At 46.6% G+C, this 11,188-nt stretch overlaps 1 protein-coding gene across 8 annotated transcripts in view; it reads right to left on the reverse strand.

Moving 5' to 3' along the window:
* The window catches only part of BRD3 (bromodomain containing 3), a 46,194-nt gene extending 45,441 nt beyond the window's left edge, over positions 1 to 753 (reverse strand). For 7 of the 8 annotated variants that reach the window (XM_026062009.1, XM_026062008.1, XM_026062006.1 and 4 more), the window contains exon 1: positions 501 to 753. The gene's annotated coding sequence lies outside the window, so the exon portion shown is untranslated. The remainder of the gene's footprint in view (positions 1 to 500) is intronic. The other variant, XM_026062005.1, reaches the window with a different exon arrangement.
* Between the last annotated feature and the right edge of the window lie 10,435 nt (positions 754 to 11,188).

Consider the following 11,188-nt stretch of genomic DNA (forward strand, 5'->3'; position numbering starts at 1 on the left):
GAAAAAAAAAAGAAAGGAAAGAAAGAAAGAAAATCTCCCGTGCGCGGGGGCGCGAGGCAGCGCGGCGGCCAGCGGGGCAGGGGCGCGCAGCCCCCGCGCCCGGCCGGGGCGTCTTCGGGCGCTCGGCGAGAAGGGGGGGAGGGAGGAGGAGAAGAAGAAGAAGAAGAAGAAAAGAAGAAGAAGAAGAAGAAACGGGGGGTGGGAAAGCAGAGGAGAGCCGAGAGGAAATCAATAGCCGCACTGTCTCGGAGCCCAGCTGGCTTTGTTGCATTGTTGCGGCGCACAAAGGCTGCGGAACCGAGGGGAGCGTTTGAGGGCTTGCAAGAAGCAGCGGCAGAAGAGGGGGGAAAAAAAAAAATTCGGCATTGGCCTTTCCCAAGTGGGTTTTGCCTTCCCCCCCCCTTCTTCCCCGGCCCCCCTCCCTGCAGAAAACCATGGCCCAGTGCTAGCAACGCACACCCAAGCATCTAACAAATAAAGGGAAAGATTAAATAGATTACTTTGCCCCGGCAGCTCCAGCAACGTTTGCCTTATAGTCCCTCCAGTTGCTCTTCTTTTTATCCTCGGCAAGGCAGTATAATAGATGCGCTAAAGCGCCCAAGAGCTCATGCGCCGGGGCGCAAGGCCATGTGGGCACGGTAGTCGCGGGCCGGGCCGGGTGAGCGGCGGCCGCCCGCCGCCGGACTACAAGTCCCAGAAGGCAGCGGGGCCGCCCCGGCCGCCCGCTCCCTGCCCGCCCGGCCGCCCGCCTCCCTCCGCGCTCGGAGCGGCGGGCAGCGGAGGGAAGCGGCAGGGGTGATGCCCCGGTCAGCGGGCGGGGATGGCGGGGCGAGGCGCTGCCCCCGGCCGGCGGCGGCGGCGGCTCCGGGGCGGACGCCGCAGGGGGAAGGAAGGCAGGAAGGAGGGAAGGAGGCTTCCCCCCGCGCCGCTCCTTCCCCAAAGGCGCGGCGGCAGGAGCCCCGGGCGGCGCGGCGGCAGCGGGCAGGTTCCCCTCGGGCGCGGCGCGGCGCGGGGGCAGAAGCGCCTGCAGGCGCGCACACGCTGCTCGAGACGTTCCTGCAGTTTTAAATCAGAACCACCGGGACTGTTTTTCTTAAAGTCGTGGTTTGCATTGGGTAACGCACGCTCGTATTTATTACGCAACAGCTAATACCAGCCACAATAAAAATAGAACCCGGCCAGGGCGGGCTGTGACAGTAAGTCACAAAATGCATTAGAAAAACCCCAAACCCGATGTAGCCTGCGCTAGTTAGGGCATTTCATAATACTGCATCAGTTGCCCCAAACAAAGTAATCTAAAGTACACAATAAAAGCAAAACATGAATTCTACAAACACACCACACGAGCATCAACACAAACACCATTAAAAACACAAACACTTGCAAATCAAAGAGAGCAACAGCCTATATCCTGGAGCAAAGCTACAAACGCAAACAGTAGAAAGAAAAAAAGATATTGTTACAATACAAAATATGGTTTAATTGCTACAGCACAAAAAAATACAACCATTGGAAAACAAATGAATCCAGGGGAAAGATTTGAGTGCCAACATAAAATAAGTAGTTATGGGATTCCTCTATGGACTCATATGCCAGCAGAGGCTGCCATGCTGCTTGTTATACAAACAGCCAGGCAGTGATGCCAATTAATAAGCTGGTTTATTGTAGCCATAAGGTGGAGGCATTTTCACTGTAAGACCTTATTTCCAGAAGATTAATTTTTGAAAAACGTGACCAGCGGGACTGAAATTTCCAGATCTGTTATAATCTGAAAGATTGTTTTTTTGCGCAAGTTAGAGGAGACCTGCTTTGGAAAATTCTGGTTAGTCACTCTTGCTGTTGTCTCAGGATGAAACCAGAGTTGTGTGTATGACAACCAAAAACCAAAAAGTGTTTTTTGCATTCTTAACTTCAAAGCTGGTGTGAATTTAGGAACTAGAAACACATTCACAGCCTTACCCCTCTTGACTGGCTCATCAAGTACCCGAAAGGCACTTCAGTTTCCTACACGCCCGGAGTACAAGGTCGCTGCGGGAACACGGAGCACAGAAGCAACATGGAAAAGGTACATTCTGGGTCTTCTTATGGGAAACAGCCACACTTTGCCTGCTGGTGTTCACTAAAGCTGCTCTATGTCTAGTTAGCACATGTTTCACACTGCCAGACTAAGCTAGGAAATCCCTTGGAAACACCATCTGAACTCTTCCCTGCCTAAGTATACTGATATCTGAGGTGTAGGGAAGAACCAGATTTTGAACACAGGGCACCTTTCACCATCATCTCTTCAGTATTTCCATTTTCAAGGCAGTTATAAAAGAGTACATGGGCATCAAAGCATTTGAGAGCAGAAAAGCATCAGGTCAGTTCTTCTGAACCCCTTGTCCTGCTCCAGGACATGCTTATCCACATGGAAAAGACAGGGTATGAATTTATGAATGCCATGACATACACAGATACCAAGTCATGAGCATAACCAAAGAGCCCCTAAATGAGAACTGCTGCTGCTCCTAGGCATGGGAGTTAGAAGAAACCAGCAGACTAAAGCTTTCCAAGGGAGGGGACAGGGAATAATCAGGTGAGTATTTCATTATGAACACTAAGGGAAAAAAGTATGCTTTTCACTTAGAAGTCTCATTTTCAGCTGAACGATAACCCGAGAGCTTGATTTTTAAATATATTTCTATTTTAGCTTGAGAAAAATCCCTGCCTCAAAGTGTGTTGGCTGAAACTTAGGATTTGGCAGAGCTATAAGCAACTGAACAGGTCCACGTTCTCACCATGGAAAATGTTCAGCAACCCCAACACCACGCAGGGAGCGCGATGGGAGAGCTTAGCACAAAGGGCGGGCGCAGGCAACGGGGCACAGACAGGAGAACCTAGGAGGGTCCCTGCGAGAACATAAAGCCTCTTCAAGCTGGCAGGGCAGAGTCACCTCACACTGAATATGCACAAATACAAAAAATGGAGTTTGATCCTCCTTTCAGCCCTAATCCACTGCAAGGAGTGGGCCTCCCTGAGGTCTCTGAAACCATATCACATGATGCACGCAATAGGCATCCTAACAGTAGGGAATACTGAGTTATATACAGTGTGCAAGGCACAGCGTAACAGTAGGGCTGCTCTCCTTGCTCCTCACATAACACACAGGAGATGAAGCCCCCGCATTTCAGAAGTGTGTAAAACAGACCAGACACTTGCTCAAGATTAAGACTGATGCTGTAAGCAAGTCACCTTATCTCCTTCTATCCCTATCAATAAAAGGAACTACACCCTGACCTACTTATCCTACATTGAGGAAAAAAATAAACGACCATTTCAACATCAGGTTGGTAACAGAGGGTGCCACAGAACTGCTACCCCAAAGCAGTCTCCAACGACACCTGTTGCATCCTTATCTCACGCAGGGGGGTGTGAGATAGTTTCATCCCAAATTGTCATGTTCATTATGCCTCAAGCTGAGCAGGCAAAGCAAATCATGTGGGAAGCTGTCTCCTGACATTTCACAGGCATCAGCTTTCAACCTGGAACATACAAATCACACACCTACCTGTAGCTCTACAAACTTGTGCTTGAAGAAGTCAGCTGCACCTTCTAAGGGAGAGGAAAGCAAACATATTCTAGGGATCCTTAAAGTCTTCTTTATGCAAAGGAGTGAATTTAGATAATAGTTTAGCCAAACAGGCATAAGCTGACTCAGTTTGAATAAGTCCCATATATAAAGACATGGCTGAAATCAAGGCAGAATTATTCAGACAGAGTACCTAGCCCAACATAAGAGTGCTCAGACCAAGGAAAAGATGGATGCAATCATTACTGAGTTTCTGAACTGATGCTGCTGTACAAGTTTTACACACAAGATCTAACAGTCCCCTTGCTCTCAGATACCTAATGTCCAGCTTTATAAGACACAAGACTACAGCAATAGCTTTTCACTGCTTCCTTCCTAAGCTCAAAGGAGCATCCCACATTCACCCAAAGCCTTTTGATTAGCCTCTGTGGTCCCCTAAATTGTACCTCTAGTTACCCAATTAGTACCTTGTTAACTAACACCTGCAGTTTATTTACTTCTTGTCATTGCACTACTTTTAACCCTTAAAGCACACTGATATGTACATCCTTCTAGGCAGCTTTGTGCATAGGGTTTAATAAAAAAAACCTATCTGTGCACAGATAGTGGTTTTTAGGGCTGGTCAACACTGCCACTTGTTGCTTCTCTGCTTTCAGTGCCACGGGTAGGACTTGAGTGTTTTTGAAAATATGGGTGGATGGAAGTGGAAAAGGGAGATACTCTTCTGCATGGGACTGATAAGTTTTGTGGGAACTGACTGCACTCAGTGCCTTGCATTACAGGACCCAATAGTTTTAACAGCAGTCAGAGACTGTTGGAAACACTAACCTGAAGCAACAGATCTCCTGGGGCTACCTTTGCCAGAACTCCTAACCAGAAGCTTCTGACACTTTACCTCACCATTCAGTGTCTGTTTCACCATCAAAATCATAGCTTCCATCAAGGGAGGTGTTTGTGAGTATCTGTATTTGGAAATTACAAAGGGATTACAACTGGAGAAAGCTGCTGAAGTGGTTTGAATACTGCATCTGCAATATATTCCATCCTCCATCTCTGGGCATGAGCCTTGACATCCTTAGGCACACTTATGTACTTAGGTACATTTACATGCACATGAAAGGCTGATGCAAGCTCAACACACCTCAAGGCTGGCAAATTTGGTCATTTTGACTGTTTCATCAGCCATCAGGGACTCCATGAGACCCAACATATCAGGGGACTCATGGGAGATCCTATTACCAGCAGCTGTCACCTCTATAGTAGATGTTAGACATTACAAAAAGAGAGTTTATTCAGTAACAATCATTCTTGCAATGAAATAGTGCCCTAATAGAAGATTGCTTAAGAGTGTGTATAAGTGACTGCTATTATTTGAGTGACTCAGGTAATCCCAGTGGCAGAGAGAAGAGTGTTGAACACAAGAGGATAAATACTATCATTGCAACAGAGACTCATCTTTACTCACATGATTTTCCTCACTGTAGCTGCAGAGTTTACTCGATTGAGTAAGGGTTATTCAGTAAAGTAAGGATGACAGGACTAGGGCAGAGGTTTGAAACAATAATTACAGTTTGTTCTCCTGTAGTACCTTTCATCTGTGGAATTCACAACAATGCAATAATCCTCCTAACAGCTTTCATAGGTAAGGAAATATTATGAGCCCTGTTTTTCAGCTGAGAAAGAGAATATCATGACGCAAAGAATCATGGGCAGAGTCAGAACTTGGACTCAGCTCTTTCGACTCATATTTTGTAGTTCAGAGAATTTGGCCATACCAGCTGGTGAGGCCAGCTTGGCTACACTCTGTTGGGAATGTGTCAGTGCCTGTAGGACCTTTGTCTGTTCAGCGTTCACTCTTCATCTGGATAGGGGTGAGTAGAGTCCCCAAACAGTGAACCTGTGAGCCAGGATGTCTATAAGCCCCAAAAGGCACCACACTATAGGGATCAATAGGAAGACAGAAAAGAACTGAGCTATCCAAGACCCAAAGGATCTTTCAAGCGTTCATCTGTAACTGATAGTGTTGAACACAGGCACAGAGAGAGATTTGCCCTGAATGAGGTGGCTTTACACTTATCTCATGGGACAAAGGATGCCTGATACATCCTGTGTTGCTAATGCTGGGGACTATTGCCTCCCAGTATTCACCTGAGATCTATGCCTCAGACATTAGGGGAGTCACGGGGCATTTCATCACGAGTAGATCAAATTTTCTGCCTACTACTGAGGAAGGGCAAGAAGATTCATCTTCCTGCCTGCAAAGCACAGTCCGTGATATTTGAACTTAGAGACTTTCCACTAGCTGAAAGCTGTACAGGACCTGTACACACCTATAGAAATCTGAATACATTTCAGTGAAGATCAGTAGTGTGTGTGCATGTTGTGTGCACTCATATACCTGAGTATGTCCCTGCCTACATCTGCTGAACTTTCTCATCTAAGCTTTTGCTAAAAAAAAACATTTCATCAACTTAAGAAAAATCGACAAAATACCATTTAAAAATAAATCTTGCAAATGTTGGGAGGCATGTTTATTGGTAGCTCAGCTACCAGGCTGCTGTGTGATATTAAGCAAATTGCTCTACCCCACTTTCCCTCTTCCCCTTCATCTTACCAGTTTAAATTGCAAAGAACTGTCTCTCACTGTTGTTGTACAGAGCCTGGCACTTTGGGGTCCTGCTGGGAGCTGCAACATTTAGATGTCACGGTGATCCAGCTAATAATAAGAAGGAAGAAATGTTAGTGCATGAAGGAGACCGAGAAGAGGATGGTTTCTCCATGCTCAGCTTGTCTGGAGTTTTGAACAGGGCTCCCTTCCAAAGGTTTCCACTGAAGAGTTACTCTGTATGCTTCACATGGCTGTGGCAAGTGATGTGCCTATGCTGGGCAAGGTGAATACCAATGTGAATCTTTTACAGTAATGTAGGCAGTCATTCACCTTGAAAGGGTTCATCTGGAGATCAGGAATTTATGAGGAAGGTGCAGCCAGGAATTTTAAAAGACTTCTTTATTTAAAGAAAAGCCTGTGTCATGCTAGAACCTCCCAGCTCTTAATCTTGTTCCCCTGAGATGCTCCAGGGCCACCTCTCCCTTCATTACTCACTCCTGCTCTACTCAATGCAGGTGATGGACTAAGTTTTGCAAACCCAAACTGCTGGCCTTGGGACAAAGGGCTGAGTCATTTGGCAGGGACCCAGCACACCATGCTGCTCTGGCTCATGCTTAAGTAACTTTCGATAGCCAGTCCTCTAGCACATACATGGGAACTGGATGTATAAGCTCCCCATCTCATTGATATTTTCTACAGAAAGCTTTTTCTGCCTGACATATTACAATTGTTTTCCTACTGGAGAGGACAGAGGTTGCTTAGAACGAAGGAGAACAAGATTGTGGAGGTCAATTTTGCATCTGTAGAACTAATTTTCTTGGCTTTTTACTTTGTCTTGGAGTGATACAGCTTTTCTGTGCTTTGATGCATTGTTTTTCTTGTGAAATTTCATGGAGAAACTTGGGCATTGGTCATGCCATGGGCTTGCCTGGTACAAGGAACCATGAAACTTGGTTATTATCTAAATGATGTTCTGGAGACAGCTAATATTCAACAGAAGGTCTGGAATGGATTTTCATAACATCCTTCCAGTCTGGCAGTTCTCAAGCTGGAAAAACAGAGATGAATAGTTTCCCCTGCAAAGAAGAGGAAGGGTGTGAAGAGCCCTCAAGACATTCTACCTGATCTTGGTGTCTCTTATCAGGATGTAGCAAGAATTGTTAGTTGGAGGAGCTGGAGGCTGGGATGCAGTAGATCAAGGTACATTTATATGTATGGAAGGAAGCAGAGCAAAAGCCTGAAGTATTGTGGGAGAGGATAGAGACTTGCCAAAGGAATCTGAGAAGTGAGGAGAAACTGCTCACTCGATATGGCTATATAGCTTTAGCCATAGTAAATATGTTTATCTGGAAATTAGCTGTGTCTAAATGGTTTTGTTACACATTCAGCGTGGTGTGGAGATGCAGCACCTGCTGTTAACACAGTGGTTTGCACAGGTAAGCAAGCTTTTGAATAGTGTGTGCTACTGAGTTGGCAGTTTAAACTGACAGATACCAGAACATGCTAGGTTTCAGTTGACCAAATCCCTAACGGATTCCTGTGTATTTTCTTCCTTTTCATCCTGCCCTCTTACAAAGACTGGAGACAATGGTAAAGAGGTGCTCTGACCTAATAATAACAGTTCTAAACTTTTTGTTTCTAAATGTCAATGAGTTATAATAATACTTAGATTTGTTAAAACTATCTCAGGGATATGAGCTAATTGTATCGAACTGTCCATTCATTGGCATTGCAACCATTTGCACCAGCCAAGAACGAAGTTCCTGATTCACAGAAGTGCTGAGAACCCGCTGCTCCAGTTGAAGTGGCTGGGAGAGGCAGGCTGTCATCACGTCTGGCAGTCAGACCATGTGTGATTCAGTCTGGGGCTCTCAAATCAGCAGCCTTTTTGCATTAACTTGGCTGTGACTTGCATTGGGGGGGAATCGGTATAGAATGATACATTACAGCACTGTGCTGGACCCTAATCCTGCATGAAGTCCTAGTTTCTCTTACACAGACTGCTTCATAACAGGAATTTCCTGAGATGGAGCTCTATACATGCCGTGTTCAGTGATCTTATTTTGAAAGAAGTTCAGCTTCCATAAGCCCTTGTGCCCAGGGTAAGGGTACGTACACATCCCTCCCTGGGCAAAATGGATTAAATCCTACCTACTTTCCACTGGGGTGAGATTTCCTAGTTTTCAATGAACAAATGTTGGCACTGATGCAAGCAAGGTTCATACTGTAGTGGGGGAGGTAGACATATCAGCCTGGAAAACATTCAGTGTTTGTTTTTAAATCCCAGGAGAAACATATGAATGTGATGTATCTGGGATTCTGAAAAAACAGAGCAGCATATTAGCAACCACACAGAAACAGCTAAATGTCAGGGATCAGTTGCTCTTTAAAAGTATAAAAGATGCAGCAGATCTCTGATGATTTCTTGTTCCTTCTGTTTCTTCAATAGTGTGTAACACACGGTAAGTCTGTTCTGCGCTTTCCCTGTTTGCTGTATGAGTGGCCCAAGAAAATAAAAATCCTAACTGAGATTGCTAATTGTGCCAAAGCCTAAACATGGGCTAATACAGCTTGTAAGCTTAGTGCCTTATTACTTACTGTCACAAATGTAAGCATGCGCTTGTTTGTAGCAGACAGGTCTAAAAAGCAGATCCAGCATGTACTGAAGTTAGTGGGAGCTCTTCCACAAACATTAACATCCTTTGGATCAGATCTGCAGGACTAGATTGATTCTGGTCTCAGTGGAACCTGTGACAAAATTTACTACATTAGCAACAGCAGAACCCTTGACCCCAGCTCAGTTCCTGACCACCCTTAAAGCCACCCAAAGGGATCCCAGCAGCACTGAAAGCAGTCACTTTCATGTAATCTGAGCCACTTATGGAAAGACTTTTCTTTCCCTTTCATCATTATGGGAAGCTGCTCCCCTCCAAAAAACCCTCAGACAGGTGTCTTTTCCAGTGTACTTGGCAGGTCACCAAGTTCAGGCTATTTTGAACCAAATGGAATGAAAGATTTTGCAAGAGAGCAGCCTGCCAAGCCCCACTCTTTTACGGTGAGGAAATTTGGACAGATAGCACATCCTGCTGATCACAGCTGTGGCAGCACAGCCTGGGGAGCAAGAAGGATCCTCATGGATGACTCCTAACCAACAAGTTAAACTTCATCCCAAGACCATGGGCTGTCTTTCGGATCCCTGAGTACTCACTCATGTTATTCAGTCCCAATGAAATGCCCTTGCTTGCTGAGTTGCCTTTCTCTGCATGAGCCATGCTGTCAAAACCCCAGTCCAGCATGCATGCAAATACTTAGCCAAATAGTGCTTATAATCGTTCAAATTTGTTTTTTAAAAAATCCGGGATTCAGAAGCTAAGGGGTTGTTTTGAATCATCATTACTATGTTATTGACATTATGATTTTTGAGTTCCAGAGATATATTACTCAGTACAGATAAAGATCTAAATATAAATATATATATAAAATACATATACATATGTATAAAATATTAGGCAAAGACTTCCAAAGCAGGCAGTGGCACAATACAAACTTTAACCAGCATGAAAGAAACAAAACGCCCTATTCCTATCACAAGAAAGTTGAATAAATAAATAGCACTATCATGCTGATTTGTATACTCTCCTATGCCTTCCCTCATCCCCCCCCACCCCCTTTTTTTTTCAAACAACAAAACTTTCAGCCAAATCCATCTGGAATAAGGACTGACAGAAACTCAGCTTGATTCGTTTCCTAATACGGTTCTGGGGACAGGGCAGCTCCTATAGCTCTGTGTTCTCCCTCCCTGCGTTTGGACGGCAGGGTTAATCCCCCAGACTTCTGCTCCGGGTTTCCAGGCTGGAGGAGACGGGCCTTGGCTTCGCCGCACCACAGCTTTTTTTGGCTTTTTCCTTTCTCAACTGCCACTAGAATTTTTGGAGCCCAAAGATCTTCCTGTGTTAAAGGGCCAGTAAGTGACACGTGTCTCTTGCTTTTCTTCCCTCTTAACTGAAAGCAGACTGTGCTGCGTGCTGCGCAGTCTGGAGCTGTGGTTCAGGGAAAAAAAAAACAATAAAGAAAACTGCTCTCCAGAAAAGTGCTTAAACAGCCGCTTAACTTTAAGTAGGTTGTTTGGCCTTAATGAATCAAAGTTATATGCTTTTCTGAGTCAGGGCTCTTGTACACTGAGAACTGGCTTAGATGTATTGAAAGTCAGTCAAATACTGTGGTATTTGGCTCACACGTCAGCTATGCATTTTATGCATTAGTGTCCAGCCTTTTCATACCAGTTCTTATCCGCAGTACTGGAGCATCAGTTCAACAGTGCTGGTTTGCACAGGATGACCCCAAAACGTCCAACCCTGCTGTGGCCGGGCTAAATGACTTTTTTTGCGTCCCCGCAGGGCACAGGCCGAGGCAGAGGGCTGCGTCCCCGACCGCTGGCCCCCAGAGTGATCCGTTTTGTGTGGGAAAGTCGCGCCGGGCCGGAGGGAGCCCTGATGCCATGGCGGGCTGAGCGCGCTGCAATGTAGGGGGAACGTCCTGTTGGCCTGGGCGAGCAGAGGGTGGACTGTCGGCGCCTCTCACGCCATCCCTTCCTTCTCCACCGAGCCCAGCAGCACCCCCGGGTTTTGGCCGCCCCGTCCAGGCCGCCTCGCAGGCCTCCGCGCGCCACGCAGGCCTCGGCTGCCCGCGCCCTCGAAGCTGGCTGCCCACAGGGCCACCCCTGAGCTGCGGCTGCACCTCGCAGGCCTCTTCCTTGGCGGAGGGAGGGCAGGGCACATCCTTCCTTCTCTCCAGCCTCTGCAGCTCAACCCTCGAGAAGAAAAAGGCGCGCGGAGGGGCGGACGAGGGGGAAAGGGCGAAGCAAAGTAGGCCCCTGTGCCTTTAAGGCGCTGCCAGCGCACCCCCCCTCGTTGCTGCTTTTTGACTCTTCGGCCTTGCCGTAGCGCTCCCGGGAGAGAGCGGCATTGTGCAGCCTTTGGCCCGGAGCGCGCATGCGCCATCCCACATTCCCC

Source organism: Apteryx rowi, unplaced genomic scaffold (genome assembly GCF_003343035.1).
Source record: "Apteryx rowi isolate R43461 unplaced genomic scaffold, aptRow1 scaffold_19, whole genome shotgun sequence".
NCBI lineage: Eukaryota > Metazoa > Chordata > Aves > Apterygiformes > Apterygidae > Apteryx > Apteryx rowi.